The sequence below is a fragment of the Phyllobates terribilis genome, unplaced genomic scaffold (assembly GCF_046119375.1).
Source record: "Phyllobates terribilis strain yellow unplaced genomic scaffold, ASM4611937v1 Scaffold_223__1_contigs__length_3252167, whole genome shotgun sequence".
NCBI lineage: Eukaryota > Metazoa > Chordata > Amphibia > Anura > Dendrobatidae > Phyllobates > Phyllobates terribilis.
In genome coordinates, this window is record NW_027362983.1 from 3,205,475 (window position 1) to 3,221,443 (window position 15,969).

The window sequence follows — 15,969 nt, forward strand, 5'->3', positions numbered from 1 at the left end:
GAACCAATTAAGGCGGGGGGTGGGGTGGAACGAGCAGCTGTCTACCCTTAGCAGGAGGGCTCCTGATTACATACCTCTCCTGCTGCTGCTGCTGCTGGCTGTCCAGCAGCAGACTGAAGGTGGCTGCTGCTGTGCACAGGTATATAAAGGCTTAGAGCCTATTATGACACGCGCAGCCAGCGTTCCATTGCCACATTCCATCTACTGCAGGCAGGATACCTGGCTGGCTGAATGTCGCTGAGAAGCTCACAGAGACCGCCATAAGCAACAGTTTAACAGAATGCCACAGACTAATCAACCAAACTTTTTGGGTTGGGTTCTCTTTTATAGTCTGCAGGCATTAAATGAAAGAAGTCAGTGTTCCAGCAGAAGGAGACAACGTTTCAGAAAAGGCATTGTAGCAAACCAAAAAAGAAATTTTAAGCGCAGCAGAGTAACCAGCGCACATACCTGTTAGCTCAGGTGAGTTTAAAAGGCTGCTGTTGATAACAAGGGCATTTGCTAAATAGATGGTGTGTGTGCAACAATATACTGAAAGGTCAATTATATTGTGCAGCTTATCTCACCACCTGTAGTTATTTAGGTGAAAGCTCCAAAATGCTTGCCTAATATGTCTGTTTATCCAAAAGGAAGTAAAAAGGGAGAGCTAGAAAGATAGCATTGCATCACATTACATGGCAATGCAATGCACAGTTGCGGAGGTTGAACCAAAATGAGCTTGTAATCTGGCTTCTGCAACTTTGAACATGAAAAATCCAATGAGGAGAAGAAAAGCAAAGCCAAAGAGTCCATCCCCAAATCCGACAAACAAGCAAAATGAACAAAAAACATTGAATTCAATTCTTTCTGATTTTAGAAACTGCATTAAAGAAGGGGTGCACCGGTCCTGGAGATACTGCAATACCAGGTCAATGCGTGGAGTGGACAGAGCAAGCTCTTTTTCCATCTCCCTGTTCTAAAAATCCATTTAATATATGGTCCCCAGATAGGGGACGTATCAGATATTAAACTGATAAGAACAGATACTACACTTGATCTTAGCCAAAAGGCCGAGAAGCGATAACCAGAATTGGTTTCAAACTACGGAGCCACCCAAGGATCCTGAAAAGTCCATTTGTGGAGATGAGCTCCTGGACTCCCGTTAAGAAGACATGTTGTCAACCTCTAGATCCCTTACATGCCTGCACTTTTCGGCTTGCTGCTGCTGCAATCCACGCGTTTTAGATCTGCATAACTCCACCTCTTTAAACACAGCACCTTCACCCCTTGCTGTTCCCACCCGCCTCAACACCGTTGGAAGGGAGGAGAACCAATTAAGGCGGGGGGTGGGGTGGAACGAGCAGCTGTCTACCCTTAGCAGGAGGGCTCCTGATTACATACCTCTCCTGCTGCTGCTGCTGCTGGCTGTCCAGCAGCAGACTGAAGGTGGCTGCTGCTGTGCACAGGTATATAAAGGCTTAGAGCCTATTATGACACGCGCAGCCAGCGTTCCATTGCCACATTCCATCTACTGCAGGCAGGATACCTGGCTGGCTGAATGTCGCTGAGAAGCTCACAGAGACCGCCATAAGCAACAGTTTAACAGAATGCCACAGACTAATCAACCAAACTTTTTGGGTTGGGTTCTCTTTTATAGTCTGCAGGCATTAAATGAAAGAAGTCAGTGTTCCAGCAGAAGGAGACAACGTTTCAGAAAAGGCATTGTAGCAAACCAAAAAAGAAATTTTAAGCGCAGCAGAGTAACCAGCGCACATACCTGTTAGCTCAGGTGAGTTTAAAAGGCTGCTGTTGATAACAAGGGCATTTGCTAAATAGATGGTGTGTGTGCAACAATATACTGAAAGGTCAATTATATTGTGCAGCTTATCTCACCACCTGTAGTTATTTAGGTGAAAGCTCCAAAATGCTTGCCTAATATGTCTGTTTATCCAAAAGGAAGTAAAAAGGGAGAGCTAGAAAGATAGCATTGCATCACATTACATGGCAATGCAATGCACAGTTGCTGAAGTTGAACCAAAATGAGCTTGTAATCTGGCTTCTGCAACTTTGAACATGAAAAATCCAATGAGGAGAAGAAAAGCAAAGCCAAAGAGTCCATCCCCAAATCCGACAAACAAGCAAAATGAACAAAAAACATTGAATTCAATTCTTTCTGATTTTAGAAACTGCATTAAAGAAGGGGTGCACCGGTCCTGGAGATACTGCAATACCAGGTCAATGCGTGGAGTGGACAGAGCAAGCTCTTTTTCCATCTCCCTGTTCTAAAAATCCATTTAATATATGGTCCCCAGATAGGGGACGTATCAGATATTAAACTGATAAGAACAGATACTACACTTGATCTTAGCCAAAAGGCCGAGAAGCGATAACCAGAATTGGTTTCAAACTACGGAGCCACCCAAGGATCCTGAAAAGTCCATTTGTGGAGATGAGCTCCTGGACTCCCGTTAAGAAGACATGTTGTCAACCTCTAGATCCCTTACATGCCTGCACTTTTCGGCTTGCTGCTGCTGCAATCCACGCGTTTTAGATCTGCATAACTCCACCTCTTTAAACACAGCACCTTCACCCCCTGCTGTTCCCACCCGCCTCAACACCGTTGGAAGGGAGGAGAACCAATTAAGGCGGGGGGTGGGGTGGAACGAGCAGCTGTCTACCCTTAGCAGGAGGGCTCCTGATTACATACCTCTCCTGCTGCTGCTGCTGCTGGCTGTCCAGCAGCAGACTGAAGGTGGCTGCTGCTGTGCACAGGTATATAAAGGCTCAGAGCCTATTATGACACGCGCAGCCAGCGTTCCATTGCCACATTCCATCTACTGCAGGCAGGATACCTGGCTGGCTGAATGTCGCTGAGAAGCTCACAGAGACCGCCATAAGCAACAGTTTAACAGAATGCCACAGACTAATCAACCAAACTTTTTGGGTTGGGTTCTCTTTTATAGTCTGCAGGCATTAAATGAAAGAAGTCAGTGTTCCAGCAGAAGGAGACAACGTTTCAGAAAAGGCATTGTAGCAAACCAAAAAAGAAATTTTAAGCGCAGCAGAGTAACCAGCGCACATACCTGTTAGCTCAGGTGAGTTTAAAAGGCTGCTGTTGATAACAAGGGCATTTGCTAAATAGATGGTGTGTGTGCAACAATATACTGAAAGGTCAATTATATTGTGCAGCTTATCTCACCACCTGTAGTTATTTAGGTGAAAGCTCCAAAATGCTTGCCTAATATGTCTGTTTATCCAAAAGGAAGTAAAAAGGGAGAGCTAGAAAGATAGCATTGCATCACATTACATGGCAATGCAATGCACAGTTGCTGAAGTTGAACCAAAATGAGCTTGTAATCTGGCTTCTGCAACTTTGAACATGAAAAATCCAATGAGGAGAAGAAAAGCAAAGCCAAAGAGTCCATCCCCAAATCCGACAAACAAGCAAAATGAACAAAAAACATTGAATTCAATTCTTTCTGATTTTAGAAACTGCATTAAAGAAGGGGTGCACCGGTCCTGGAGATACTGCAATACCAGGTCAATGCGTGGAGTGGACAGAGCAAGCTCTTTTTCCATCTCCCTGTTCTAAAAATCCATTTAATATATGGTCCCCAGATAGGGGACGTATCAGATATTAAACTGATAAGAACAGATACTACACTTGATCTTAGCCAAAAGGCCGAGAAGCGATAACCAGAATTAGTTTCAAACTACGGAGCCACCCAAGGATCCTGAAAAGTCCATTTGTGGAGATGAGCTCCTGGACTCCCGTTAAGAAGACATGTTGTCAACCTCTAGATCCCTTACATGCCTGCACTTTTCGGCTTGCTGCTGCTGCAATCCACGCGTTTTAGATCTGCATAACTCCACCTCTTTAAACACAGCACCTTCACCCCCTGCTGTTCCCACCCGCCTCAACACCGTTGGAAGGGAGGAGAACCAATTAAGGCGGGGGGTGGGGTGGAACGAGCAGCTGTCTACCCTTAGCAGGAGGGCTCCTGATTACATACCTCTCCTGCTGCTGCTGCTGCTGGCTGTCCAGCAGCAGACTGAAGGTGGCTGCTGCTGTGCACAGGTATATAAAGGCTCAGAGCCTATTATGACACGCGCAGCCAGCGTTCCATTGCCACATTCCATCTACTGCAGGCAGGATACCTGGCTGGCTGAATGTCGCTGAGAAGCTCACAGAGACCGCCATAAGCAACAGTTTAACAGAATGCCACAGACTAATCAACCAAACTTTTTGGGTTGGGTTCTCTTTTATAGTCTGCAGGCATTAAATGAAAGAAGTCAGTGTTCCAGCAGAAGGAGACAACGTTTCAGAAAAGGCATTGTAGCAAACCAAAAAAGAAATTTTAAGCGCAGCAGAGTAACCAGCGCACATACCTGTTAGCTCAGGTGAGTTTAAAAGGCTGCTGTTGATAACAAGGGCATTTGCTAAATAGATGGTGTGTGTGCAACAATATACTGAAAGGTCAATTATATTGTGCAGCTTATCTCACCACCTGTAGTTATTTAGGTGAAAGCTCCAAAATGCTTGCCTAATATGTCTGTTTATCCAAAAGGAAGTAAAAAGGGAGAGCTAGAAAGATAGCATTGCATCACATTACATGGCAATGCAATGCACAGTTGCTGAAGTTGAACCAAAATGAGCTTGCAATCTGGCTTCTGCAACTTTGAACATGAAAAATCCAATGAGGAGAAGAAAAGCAAAGCCAAAGAGTCCATCCCCAAATCCGACAAACAAGCAAAATGAACAAAAAACATTGAATTCAATTCTTTCTGATTTTTGAAACTGCATTAAAGAAGGGGTGCACCGGTCCTGGAGATACTGCAATACCAGGTCAATGCGTGGAGTGGACAGAGCAAGCTCTTTTTCCATCTCCCTGTTCTAAAAATCCATTTAATATATGGTCCCCAGATAGGGGACGTATCAGATATTAAACTGATAAGAACAGATACTACACTTGATCTTAGCCAAAAGGCCGAGAAGCGATAACCAGAATTGGTTTCAAACTACGGAGCCACCCAAGGATCCTGAAAAGTCCATTTGTGGAGATGAGCTCCTGGACTCCCGTTAAGAAGACATGTTGTCAACCTCTAGATCCCTTACATGCCTGCACTTTTCGGCTTGCTGCTGCTGCAATCCACGCGTTTTAGATCTGCATAACTCCACCTCTTTAAACACAGCACCTTCACCCCCTGCTGTTCCCACCCGCCTCAACACCGTTGGAAGGGAGGAGAACCAATTAAGGCAGGGGGTGGGGTGGAACGAGCAGCTGTCTACCCTTAGCAGGAGGGCTCCTGATTACATACCTCTCCTGCTGCTGCTGCTGCTGGCTGTCCAGCAGCAGACTGAAGGTGGCTGCTGCTGTGCACAGGTATATAAAGGCTCAGAGCCTATTATGACACGCGCAGCCAGCGTTCCATTGCCACATTCCATCTACTGCAGGCAGGATACCTGGCTGGCTGAATGTCGCTGAGAAGCTCACAGAGACCGCCATAAGCAACAGTTTAACAGAATGCCACAGACTAATCAACCAAACTTTTTGGGTTGGGTTCTCTTTTATAGTCTGCAGGCATTAAATGAAAGAAGTCAGTGTTCCAGCAGAAGGAGACAACGTTTCAGAAAAGGCATTGTAGCAAACCAAAAAAGAAATTTTAAGCGCAGCAGAGTAACCAGCGCACATACCTGTTAGCTCAGGTGAGTTTAAAAGGCTGCTGTTGATAACAAGGGCATTTGCTAAATAGATGGTGTGTGTGCAACAATATACTGAAAGGTCAATTATATTGTGCAGCTTATCTCACCACCTGTAGTTATTTAGGTGAAAGCTCCAAAATGCTTGCCTAATATGTCTGTTTATCCAAAAGGAAGTAAAAAGGGAGAGCTAGAAAGATAGCATTGCATCACATTACATGGCAATGCTATGCACAGTTGCTGAAGTTGAACCAAAATGAGCTTGTAATCTGGCTTCTGCAACTTTGAACATGAAAAATCCAATGAGGAGAAGAAAAGCAAAGCCAAAGAGTCCATCCCCAAATCCGACAAACAAGCAAAATGAACAAAAAACATTGAATTCAATTCTTTCTGATTTTAGAAACTGCATTAAAGAAGGGGTGCACCGGTCCTGGAGATACTGCAATACCAGGTCAATGCGTGGAGTGGACAGAGCAAGCTCTTTTTCCATCTCCCTGTTCTAAAAATCCATTTAATATATGGTCCCCAGATAGGGGACGTATCAGATATTAAACTGATAAGAACAGATACTACACTTGATCTTAGCCAAAAGGCCGAGAAGCGATAACCAGAATTGGTTTCAAACTACGGAGCCACCCAAGGATCCTGAAAAGTCCATTTGTGGAGATGAGCTCCTGGACTCCCGTTAAGAAGACATGTTGTCAACCTCTAGATCCCTTACATGCCTGCACTTTTCGGCTTGCTGCTGCTGCAATCCACGCGTTTTAGATCTGCATAACTCCACCTCTTTAAACACAGCACCTTCACCCCCTGCTGTTCCCACCCGCCTCAACACCGTTGGAAGGGAGGAGAACCAATTAAGGCGGGGGGTGGGGTGGAACGAGCAGCTGTCTACCCTTAGCAGGAGGGCTCCTGATTACATACCTCTCCTGCTGCTGCTGCTGCTGGCTGTCCAGCAGCAGACTGAAGGTGGCTGCTGCTGTGCACAGGTATATAAAGGCTCAGAGCCTATTATGACACGCGCAGCCAGCGTTCCATTGCCACATTCCATCTACTGCAGGCAGGATACCTGGCTGGCTGAATGTCGCTGAGAAGCTCACAGAGACCGCCATAAGCAACAGTTTAACAGAATGCCACAGACTAATCAACCAAACTTTTTGGGTTGGGTTCTCTTTTATAGTCTGCAGGCATTAAATGAAAGAAGTCAGTGTTCCAGCAGAAGGAGACAACGTTTCAGAAAAGGCATTGTAGCAAACCAAAAAAGAAATTTTAAGCGCAGCAGAGTAACCAGCGCACATACCTGTTAGCTCAGGTGAGTTTAAAAGGCTGCTGTTGATAACAAGGGCATTTGCTAAATAGATGGTGTGTGTGCAACAATATACTGAAAGGTCAATTATATTGTGCAGCTTATCTCACCACCTGTAGTTATTTAGGTGAAAGCTCCAAAATGCTTGCCTAATATGTCTGTTTATCCAAAAGGAAGTAAAAAGGGAGAGCTAGAAAGATAGCATTGCATCACATTACATGGCAATGCAATGCACAGTTGCTGAAGTTGAACCAAAATGAGCTTGTAATCTGGCTTCTGCAACTTTGAACATGAAAAATCCAATGAGGAGAAGAAAAGCAAAGCCAAAGAGTCCATCCCCAAATCCGACAAACAAGCAAAATGAACAAAAAACATTGAATTCAATTCTTTCTGATTTTAGAAACTGCATTAAAGAAGGGGTGCACCGGTCCTGGAGATACTGCAATACCAGGTCAATGCGTGGAGTGGACAGAGCAAGCTCTTTTTCCATCTCCCTGTTCTAAAAATCCATTTAATATATGGTCCCCAGATAGGGGACGTATCAGATATTAAACTGATAAGAACAGATACTACACTTGATCTTAGCCAAAAGGCCGAGAAGCGATAACCAGAATTGGTTTCAAACTACGGAGCCACCCAAGGATCCTGAAAAGTCCATTTGTGGAGATGAGCTCCTGGACTCCCGTTAAGAAGACATGTTGTCAACCTCTAGATCCCTTACATGCCTGCACTTTTCGGCTTGCTGCTGCTGCAATCCACGCGTTTTAGATCTGCATAACTCCACCTCTTTAAACACAGCACCTTCACCCCCTGCTGTTCCCACCCGCCTCAACACCGTTGGAAGGGAGGAGAACCAATTAAGGCGGGGGGTGGGGTGGAACGAGCAGCTGTCTACCCTTAGCAGGAGGGCTCCTGATTACATACCTCTCCTGCTGCTGCTGCTGCTGGCTGTCCAGCAGCAGACTGAAGGTGGCTGCTGCTGTGCACAGGTATATAAAGGCTCAGAGCCTATTATGACACGCGCAGCCAGCGTTCCATTGCCACATTCCATCTACTGCAGGCAGGATACCTGGCTGGCTGAATGTCGCTGAGAAGCTCACAGAGACCGCCATAAGCAACAGTTTAACAGAATGCCACAGACTAATCAACCAAACTTTTTGGGTTGGGTTCTCTTTTATAGTCTGCAGGCATTAAATGAAAGAAGTCAGTGTTCCAGCAGAAGGAGACAACGTTTCAGAAAAGGCATTGTAGCAAACCAAAAAAGAAATTTTAAGCGCAGCAGAGTAACCAGCGCACATACCTGTTAGCTCAGGTGAGTTTAAAAGGCTGCTGTTGATAACAAGGGCATTTGCTAAATAGATGGTGTGTGTGCAACAATATACTGAAAGGTCAATTATATTGTGCAGCTTATCTCACCACCTGTAGTTATTTAGGTGAAAGCTCCAAAATGCTTGAATAATATGTCTGTTTATCCAAAAGGAAGTAAAAAGGGAGAGCTAGAAAGATAGCATTGCATCACATTACATGGCAATGCAATGCACAGTTGCTGAAGTTGAACCAAAATGAGCTTGTAATCTGCCTTCTGCAACTTTGAACATGAAAAATCCAATGAGGAGAAGAAAAGCAAAGCCAAAGAGTCCATCCCCAAATCCGACAAACAAGCAAAATGAACAAAAAACATTGAATTCAATTCTTTCTGATTTTAGAAACTGCATTAAAGAAGGGGTGCACCGGTCCTGGAGATACTGCAATACCAGGTCAATGCGTGGAGTGGACAGAGCAAGCTCTTTTTCCATCTCCCTGTTCTAAAAATCCATTTAATATATGGTCCCCAGATAGGGGACGTATCAGATATTAAACTGATAAGAACAGATACTACACTTGATCTTAGCCAAAAGGCCGAGAAGCGATAACCAGAATTGGTTTCAAACTACGGAGCCACCCAAGGATCCTGAAAAGTCCATTTGTGGAGATGAGCTCCTGGACTCCCGTTAAGAAGACATGTTGTCAACCTCTAGATCCCTTACATGCCTGCACTTTTCGGCTTGCTGCTGCTGCAATCCACGCGTTTTAGATCTGCATAACTCCACCTCTTTAAACACAGCACCTTCACCCCCTGCTGTTCCCACCCGCCTCAACACCGTTGGAAGGGAGGAGAACCAATTAAGGCGGGGGGTGGGGTGGAACGAGCAGCTGTCTACCCTTAGCAGGAGGGCTCCTGATTACATACCTCTCCTGCTGCTGCTGCTGCTGGCTGTCCAGCAGCAGACTGAAGGTGGCTGCTGCTATGCACAGGTATATAAAGGCTCAGAGCCTATTATGACACGCGCAGCCAGCGTTCCATTGCCACATTCCATCTACTGCAGGCAGGATACCTGGCTGGCTGAATGTCGCTGAGAAGCTCACAGAGACCGCCATAAGCAACAGTTTAACAGAATGCCACAGACTAATCAACCAAACTTTTTGGGTTGGGTTCTCTTTTATAGTCTGCAGGCATTAAATGAAAGAAGTCAGTGTTCCAGCAGAAGGAGACAACGTTTCAGAAAAGGCATTGTAGCAAACCAAAAAAGAAATTTTAAGCGCAGCAGAGTAACCAGCGCACATACCTGTTAGCTCAGGTGAGTTTAAAAGGCTGCTGTTGATAACAAGGGCATTTGCTAAATTGATGGTGTGTGTGCAACAATATACTGAAAAGTCAATTATATTGTGCAGCTTATCTCACCACCTGTAGTTATTTAGGTGAAAGCTCCAAAATGCTTGCCTAATATGTCTGTTTATCCAAAAGGAAGTAAAAAGGGAGAGCTAGAAAGATAGCATTGCATCACATTACATGGCAATGCAATGCACAGTTGCTGAAGTTGGACCAAAATGAGCTTGTAATCTGGCTTCTGCAACTTTGAACATGAAAAATCCAATGAGGAGAAGAAAAGCAAAGCCAAAGAGTCCATCCCCAAATCCGACAAACAAGCAAAATGAACAAAAAACATTGAATTCAATTCTTTCTGATTTTAGAAACTGCATTAAAGAAGGGGTGCACCGGTCCTGGAGATACTGCAATACCAGGTCAATGCGTGGAGTGGACAGAGCAAGCTCTTTTTCCATCTCCCTGTTCTAAAAATCCATTTAATATATGGTCCCCAGATAGGGGACGTATCAGATATTAAACTGATAAGAACAGATACTACACTTGATCTTAGCCAAAAGGCCGAGAAGCGATAACCAGAATTGGTTTCAAACTACGGAGCCACCCAAGGATCCTGAAAAGTCCATTTGTGGAGATGAGCTCCTGGACTCCCGTTAAGAAGACATGTTGTCAACCTCTAGATCCCTTACATGCCTGCACTTTTCGGCTTGCTGCTGCTGCAATCCACGCGTTTTAGATCTGCATAACTCCACCTCTTTAAACACAGCACCTTCACCCCCTGCTGTTCCCACCCGCCTCAACACCGTTGGAAGGGAGGAGAACCAATTAAGGCGGGGGGTGGGGTGGAACGAGCAGCTGTCTACCCTTAGCAGGAGGGCTCCTGATTACATACCTCTCCTGCTGCTGCTGCTGCTGGCTGTCCAGCAGCAGACTGAAGGTGGCTGCTGCTGTGCACAGGTATATAAAGGCTCAGAGCCTATTATGACACGCGCAGCCAGCGTTCCATTGCCACATTCCATCTACTGCAGGCAGGATACCTGGCTGGCTGAATGTCGCTGAGAAGCTCACAGAGACCGCCATAAGCAACAGTTTAACAGAATGCCACAGACTAATCAACCAAACTTTTTGGGTTGGGTTCTCTTTTATAGTCTGCAGGCATTAAATGAAAGAAGTCAGTGTTCCAGCAGAAGGAGACAACGTTTCAGAAAAGGCATTGTAGCAAACCAAAAAAGAAATTTTAAGCGCAGCAGAGTAACCAGCGCACATACCTGTTAGCTCAGGTGAGTTTAAAAGGCTGCTGTTGATAACAAGGGCATTTGCTAAATAGATGGTGTGTGTGCAACAATATACTGAAAAGTCAATTATATTGTGCAGCTTATCTCACCACCTGTAGTTATTTAGGTGAAAGCTCCAAAATGCTTGCCTAATATGTCTGTTTATCCAAAAGGAAGTAAAAAGGGAGAGCTAGAAAGATAGCATTGCATCACATTACATGGCAATGCAATGCACAGTTGCTGAAGTTGGACCAAAATGAGCTTGTAATCTGGCTTCTGCAACTTTGAACATGAAAAATCCAATGAGGAGAAGAAAAGCAAAGCCAAAGAGTCCATCCCCAAATCCGACAAACAAGCAAAATGAACAAAAAACATTGAATTCAATTCTTTCTGATTTTAGAAACTGCATTAAAGAAGGGGTGCACCGGTCCTGGAGATACTGCAATACCAGGTCAATGCGTGGAGTGGACAGAGCAAGCTCTTTTTCCATCTCCCTGTTCTAAAAATCCATTTAATATATGGTCCCCAGATAGGGGACGTATCAGATATTAAACTGATAAGAACAGATACTACACTTGATCTTAGCCAAAAGGCCGAGAAGCGATAACCAGAATTGGTTTCAAACTACGGAGCCACCCAAGGATCCTGAAAAGTCCATTTGTGGAGATGAGCTCCTGGACTCCCGTTAAGAAGACATGTTGTCAACCTCTAGATCCCTTACATGCCTGCACTTTTCGGCTTGCTGCTGCTGCAATCCACGCGTTTTAGATCTGCATAACTCCACCTCTTTAAACACAGCACCTTCACCCCCTGCTGTTCCCACCCGCCTCAACACCGTTGGAAGGGAGGAGAACCAATTAAGGCGGGGGGTGGGGTGGAACGAGCAGCTGTCTACCCTTAGCAGGAGGGCTCCTGATTACATACCTCTCCTGCTGCTGCTGCTGCTGGCTGTCCAGCAGCAGACTGAAGGTGGCTGCTGCTGTGCACAGGTATATAAAGGCTCAGAGCCTATTATGACACGCGCAGCCAGCGTTCCATTGCCACATTCCATCTACTGCAGGCAGGATACCTGGCTGGCTGAATGTCGCTGAGAAGCTCACAGAGACCGCCATAAGCAACAGTTTAACAGAATGCCACAGACTAATCAACCAAACTTTTTGGGTTGGGTTCTCTTTTATAGTCTGCAGGCATTAAATGAAAGAAGTCAGTGTTCCAGCAGAAGGAGACGACGTTTCAGAAAAGGCATTGTAGCAAACCAAAAAAGAAATTTTAAGCGCAGCAGAGTAACCAGCGCACATACCTGTTAGCTCAGGTGAGTTTAAAAGGCTGCTGTTGATAACAAGGGCATTTGCTAAATAGATGGTGTGTGTGCAACAATATACTGAAAGGTCAATTATATTGTGCAGCTTATCTCACCACCTGTAGTTATTTAGGTGAAAGCTCCAAAATGCTTGCCTAATATGTCTGTTTATCCAAAAGGAAGTAAAAAGGGAGAGCTAGAAAGATAGCATTGCATCACATTACATGGCAATGCAATGCACAGTTGCTGAAGTTGAACCAAAATGAGCTTGTAATCTGGCTTCTGCAACTTTGAACATGAAAAATCCAATGAGGAGAAGAAAAGCAAAGCCAAAGAGTCCATCCCCAAATCCGACAAACAAGCAAAATGAACAAAAAACATTGAATTCAATTCTTTCTGATTTTAGAAACTGCATTAAAGAAGGGGTGCACCGGTCCTGGAGATACTGCAATACCAGGTCAATGCGTGGAGTGGACAGAGCAAGCTCTTTTTCCATCTCCCTGTTTTAAAAATCCATTTAATATATGGTCCCCAGATAGGGGACGTATCAGATATTAAACTGATAAGAACAGTTACTACACTTGATCTTAGCCAAAAGGCCGAGAAGCGATAACCAGAATTGGTTTCAAACTACGGAGCCACCCAAGGATCCTGAAAAGTCCATTTGTGGAGATGAGCTCCTGGACTCCCGTTAAGAAGACATGTTGTCAACCTCTAGATCCCTTACATGCCTGCACTTTTCGGCTTGCTGCTGCTGCAATCCACGCGTTTTAGATCTGCATAACTCCACCTCTTTAAACACAGCACCTTCACCCCCTGCTGTTCCCACCCGCCTCAACACCGTTGGAAGGGAGGAGAACCAATTAAGGCGGGGGGTGGGGTGGAACGAGCAGCTGTCTACCCTTAGCAGGAGGGCTCCTGATTACATACCTCTCCTGCTGCTGCTGCTGCTGGCTGTCCAGCAGCAGACTGAAGGTGGCTGCTGCTGTGCACAGGTATATAAAGGCTCAGAGCCTATTATGACACGCGCAGCCAGCGTTCCATTGCCACATTCCATCTACTGCAGGCAGGATACCTGGCTGGCTGAATGTCGCTGAGAAGCTCACAGAGACCGCCATAAGCAACAGTTTAACAGAATGCCACAGACTAATCAACCAAACTTTTTGGGTTGGGTTCTCTTTTATAGTCTGCAGGCATTAAATGAAAGAAGTCAGTGTTCCAGCAGAAGGAGACAACGTTTCAGAAAAGGCATTGTAGCAAACCAAAAAAGAAATTTTAAGCGCAGCAGAGTAACCAGCGCACATACCTGTTAGCTCAGGTGAGTTTAAAAGGCTGCTGTTGATAACAAGGGCATTTGCTAAATAGATGGTGTGTGTGCAACAATATACTGAAAGGTCAATTATATTGTGCAGCTTATCTCACCACCTGTAGTTATTTAGGTGAAAGCTCCAAAATGCTTGCCTAATATGTCTGTTTATCCAAAAGGAAGTAAAAAGGGAGAGCTAGAAAGATAGCATTGCATCACATTACATGGCAATGCAATGCACAGTTGCTGAAGTTGAACCAAAATGAGCTTGTAATCTGGCTTCTGCAACTTTGAACATGAAAAATCCAATGAGGAGAAGAAAAGCAAAGCCAAAGAGTCCATCCCCAAATCCGACAAACAAGCAAAATGAACAAAAAACATTGAATTCAATTCTTTCTGATTTTAGAAACTGCATTAAAGAAGGGGTGCACCGGTCCTGGAGATACTGCAATACCAGGTCAATGCGTGGAGTGGACAGAGCAAGCTCTTTTTCCATCTCCCTGTTCTAAAAATCCATTTAATATATGGTCCCCAGATAGGGGACGTATCAGATATTAAACTGATAAGAACAGATACTACACTTGATCTTAGCCAAAAGGCCGAGAAGCGATAACCAGAATTGGTTTCAAACTACGGAGCCACCCAAGGATCCTGAAAAGTCCATTTGTGGAGATGAGCTCCTGGACTCCCGTTAAGAAGACATGTTGTCAACCTCTAGATCCCTTACATGCCTGCACTTTTCGGCTTGCTGCTGCTGCAATCCACGCGTTTTAGATCTGCATAACTCCACCTCTTTAAACACAGCACCTTCACCCCCTGCTGTTCCCACCCGCCTCAACACCGTTGGAAGGGAGGAGAACCAATTAAGGCGGGGGGTGGGGTGGAACGAGCAGCTGTCTACCCTTAGCAGGAGGGCTCCTGATTACATACCTCTCCTGCTGCTGCTGCTGCTGGCTGTCCAGCAGCAGACTGAAGGTGGCTGCTGCTGTGCACAGGTATATAAAGGCTCAGAGCCTATTATGACACGCGCAGCCAGCGTTCCATTGCCACATTCCATCTACTGCAGGCAGGATACCTGGCTGGCTGAATGTCGCTGAGAAGCTCACAGAGACCGCCATAAGCAACAGTTTAACAGAATGCCACAGACTAATCAACCAAACTTTTTGGGTTGGGTTCTCTTTTATAGTCTGCAGGCATTAAATGAAAGAAGTCAGTGTTCCAGCAGAAGGAGACAACGTTTCAGAAAAGGCATTGTAGCAAACCAAAAAAGAAATTTTAAGCGCAGCAGAGTAACCAGCGCACATACCTGTTAGCTCAGGTGAGTTTAAAAGGCTGCTGTTGATAACAAGGGCATTTGCTAAATAGATGGTGTGTGTGCAACAATATACTGAAAAGTCAATTATATTGTGCAGCTTATCTCACCACCTGTAGTTATTTAGGTGAAAGCTCCAAAATGCTTGCCTAATATGTCTGTTTATCCAAAAGGAAGTAAAAAGGGAGAGCTAGAAAGATAGCATTGCATCACATTACATGGCAATGCAATGCACAGTTGCTGAAGTTGAACCAAAATGAGCTTGTAATCTGGCTTCTGCAACTTTGAACATGAAAAATCCAATGAGGAGAAGAAAAGCAAAGCCAAAGAGTCCATCCCCAAATCCGACAAACAAGCAAAATGAACAAAAAACATTGAATTCAATTCTTTCTGATTTTAGAAACTGCATTAAAGAAGGGGTGCACCGGTCCTGGAGATACTGCAATACCAGGTCAATGCGTGGAGTGGACAGAGCAAGCTCTTTTTCCATCTCCCTGTTTTAAAAATCCATTTAATATATGGTCCCCAGATAGGGGACGTATCAGATATTAAACTGATAAGAACAGTTACTACACTTGATCTTAGCCAAAAGGCCGAGAAGCGATAACCAGAATTGGTTTCAAACTACGGAGCCACCCAAGGATCCTGAAAAGTCCATTTGTGGAGATGAGCTCCTGGACTCCCGTTAAGAAGACATGTTGTCAACCTCTAGATCCCTTACATGCCTGCACTTTTCGGCTTGCTGCTGCTGCAATCCACGCGTTTTAGATCTGCATAACTCCACCTCTTTAAACACAGCACCTTCACCCCCTGCTGTTCCCACCCGCCTCAACACCGTTGGAAGGGAGGAGAACCAATTAAGGCGGGGGGTGGGGTGGAACGAGCAGCTGTCTACCCTTAGCAGGAGGGCTCCTGATTACATACCTCTCCTGCTGCTGCTGCTGCTGGCTGTCCAGCAGCAGACTGAAGGTGGCTGCTGCTGTGCACAGGTATATAAAGGCTCAGAGCCTATTATGACACGCGCAGCCAGCGTTCCATTGCCACATTCCATCTACTGCAGGCAGGATACCTGGCTGGCTGAATGTCGCTGAGAAGCTCACAGAGACCGCCATAAGCAACAGTTTAACAGAATGCCACAGACTAATCA

The 15,969-nt window shown here is 45.1% G+C and overlaps 12 non-coding genes across 12 annotated transcripts; all 12 read right to left on the reverse strand.

The window, feature by feature from the left end:
• Positions 1-870: 870 nt before the first annotated feature.
• Positions 871-1,061, reverse strand: LOC141214820 (U2 spliceosomal RNA). The gene has a single exon (XR_012284013.1). It is a non-coding gene; the product is annotated as a U2 spliceosomal RNA (small nuclear RNA).
• A 1,115-nt stretch (positions 1,062-2,176) lies between these two features.
• Positions 2,177-2,367, reverse strand: LOC141214821 (U2 spliceosomal RNA). Its single transcript, XR_012284014.1, has one exon. It is a non-coding gene; the product is annotated as a U2 spliceosomal RNA (small nuclear RNA).
• Positions 2,368-3,482: 1,115 nt separating this feature from the next.
• On the reverse strand, positions 3,483-3,673 carry LOC141214822 (U2 spliceosomal RNA). Its single transcript, XR_012284015.1, has one exon. It is a non-coding gene; the product is annotated as a U2 spliceosomal RNA (small nuclear RNA).
• Positions 3,674-4,788: 1,115 nt separating this feature from the next.
• LOC141214823 (U2 spliceosomal RNA) lies at positions 4,789-4,979 on the reverse strand. The gene has a single exon (XR_012284016.1). It is a non-coding gene; the product is annotated as a U2 spliceosomal RNA (small nuclear RNA).
• A 1,115-nt stretch (positions 4,980-6,094) lies between these two features.
• LOC141214824 (U2 spliceosomal RNA) lies at positions 6,095-6,285 on the reverse strand. Its single transcript, XR_012284017.1, has one exon. It is a non-coding gene; the product is annotated as a U2 spliceosomal RNA (small nuclear RNA).
• A 1,115-nt stretch (positions 6,286-7,400) lies between these two features.
• LOC141214826 (U2 spliceosomal RNA) lies at positions 7,401-7,591 on the reverse strand. The gene has a single exon (XR_012284019.1). It is a non-coding gene; the product is annotated as a U2 spliceosomal RNA (small nuclear RNA).
• A 1,115-nt stretch (positions 7,592-8,706) lies between these two features.
• Positions 8,707-8,897, reverse strand: LOC141214827 (U2 spliceosomal RNA). Its single transcript, XR_012284020.1, has one exon. It is a non-coding gene; the product is annotated as a U2 spliceosomal RNA (small nuclear RNA).
• Positions 8,898-10,012: 1,115 nt separating this feature from the next.
• Positions 10,013-10,203, reverse strand: LOC141214828 (U2 spliceosomal RNA). Its single transcript, XR_012284021.1, has one exon. It is a non-coding gene; the product is annotated as a U2 spliceosomal RNA (small nuclear RNA).
• A 1,115-nt stretch (positions 10,204-11,318) lies between these two features.
• On the reverse strand, positions 11,319-11,509 carry LOC141214829 (U2 spliceosomal RNA). Its single transcript, XR_012284022.1, has one exon. It is a non-coding gene; the product is annotated as a U2 spliceosomal RNA (small nuclear RNA).
• A 1,115-nt stretch (positions 11,510-12,624) lies between these two features.
• LOC141214867 (U2 spliceosomal RNA) lies at positions 12,625-12,815 on the reverse strand. Its single transcript, XR_012284059.1, has one exon. It is a non-coding gene; the product is annotated as a U2 spliceosomal RNA (small nuclear RNA).
• A 1,115-nt stretch (positions 12,816-13,930) lies between these two features.
• LOC141214830 (U2 spliceosomal RNA) lies at positions 13,931-14,121 on the reverse strand. Its single transcript, XR_012284023.1, has one exon. It is a non-coding gene; the product is annotated as a U2 spliceosomal RNA (small nuclear RNA).
• Positions 14,122-15,236: 1,115 nt separating this feature from the next.
• LOC141214868 (U2 spliceosomal RNA) lies at positions 15,237-15,427 on the reverse strand. The gene has a single exon (XR_012284060.1). It is a non-coding gene; the product is annotated as a U2 spliceosomal RNA (small nuclear RNA).
• Positions 15,428-15,969: the final 542 nt, after the last annotated feature.